At 45.1% G+C, this 1,361-nt stretch overlaps 1 non-coding gene across 1 annotated transcript; it reads left to right on the top strand.

The window, feature by feature from the left end:
- Positions 1–451: 451 nt before the first annotated feature.
- Positions 452–526, top strand: Trnai-uau. Its single transcript has one exon. It is a non-coding gene; the product is annotated as a tRNA-Ile (tRNA).
- The last annotated feature ends 835 nt before the right edge of the window (positions 527–1,361 follow it).

Raw genomic sequence — 1,361 nt, 5'->3', positions numbered from 1 at the left:
CTACTATATATGACGGTAGTATCTGTTCCCGAAAGAACAGTTACCGTGGATGACCATGCAGCTTTGCTAGAAATGAAATGATAATTAAATGGACACCCTAGCTGCAAACAGGCGTTGATGTACTTCATTGGGGACATGTTGAAAATGTGTGCCCCGACCGGGACTCGAACGCGGGATCTCCTGCTTCCATGACAGACGCTCTATCCATCTGGCTTATAGTTAAAATATATAGTTAAAATATGGCTTCCCGGCCATTGACCTTCTTGTGCGAACGCACACGCTATGCCCGAACTCGTACGGGACTTGGTAGATTAATCTGCCACGAGTAATGAGTATGATGGGCAAACATCTATTAGGCGCACTACGAATGTAGTGGTGTGGACATGTTGGGAATGTGGATCTCACGGGGAGCGTGCAAGGGATAAGTCCTTGCAGACGCGCTATCCTCTGTGCCCGCGGTGGCTCAGATGGATAGAGCGTCTGCCATATAAGCAGGAGATCCCGGGTTCGAGTCCCGGTCGGGGCACACATTTTCAACATGTCCCCAATGAAGTACATCAACGCCTGTTTCCAGCTAGGGTGTCCATTTAATTATCATTTCAAACCACTACTATTATACCGTGACATTACTGTGTTGCCACACCGGCCTCCACAACTCGACTTCCACTGGCTGCGCACTGGTCTCTTCTACGACCCTCTATGGAGCCACCACGTTGGTCGTTGTGGTTGTTGTTGTGGTCTTCAGTCCTGAGACTGGTTTGATGCAGCTCTCCATGCTACTCTGTCCTGTGCAATCTTCTTCATCTCCCAGTACCTACTGCTGCCTACATCCTTCTGAATCTGCTTAGTGTATTCATCTATTGGTCTCCCTCGACGATTTTTACCCTCCACGCTGCCCTCCAATACTAAATTGATGATCCCTCGATGTCTGAGAACATGTCCTACCAGCCGATCCCTTCTTCTAGTCAAGTTGTGCCAAAAGCTCTTATTCCCCCTTAATTCTATTCAATACCTCCTCAATAGTTATGTGATCTACCCATCTAATATTCAGCATTTTTCTGTAGCACCACATTTCTAAAGCTTCTATTCTCTTCTTGTCTAAACTATTTATCATCCATGTTTCACTTCCATACGTGGCTACAGTCCATACAAATACTTTCAGAAACGACTTCCTGACATTTAAATCTATACTCGATGTTAACAAATTTTTCTTCTTCAGAAACGCTTTCCTTGCCATTGCCAGTTTACATTTTATATCCTCTCTACTTTGACCATCATCAGTTATTTTCTCCCCAAATAGCAAAACTCCTTTACGACTTTAAGTGTCCCATTTCCTAATCTAATTCCCTCAGCATCACCCC

This window comes from Schistocerca piceifrons, chromosome 4, assembly GCF_021461385.2.
Source record: "Schistocerca piceifrons isolate TAMUIC-IGC-003096 chromosome 4, iqSchPice1.1, whole genome shotgun sequence".
NCBI lineage: Eukaryota > Metazoa > Arthropoda > Insecta > Orthoptera > Acrididae > Schistocerca > Schistocerca piceifrons.
This window is presented reverse-complemented; position numbering and strand designations above follow the sequence as displayed.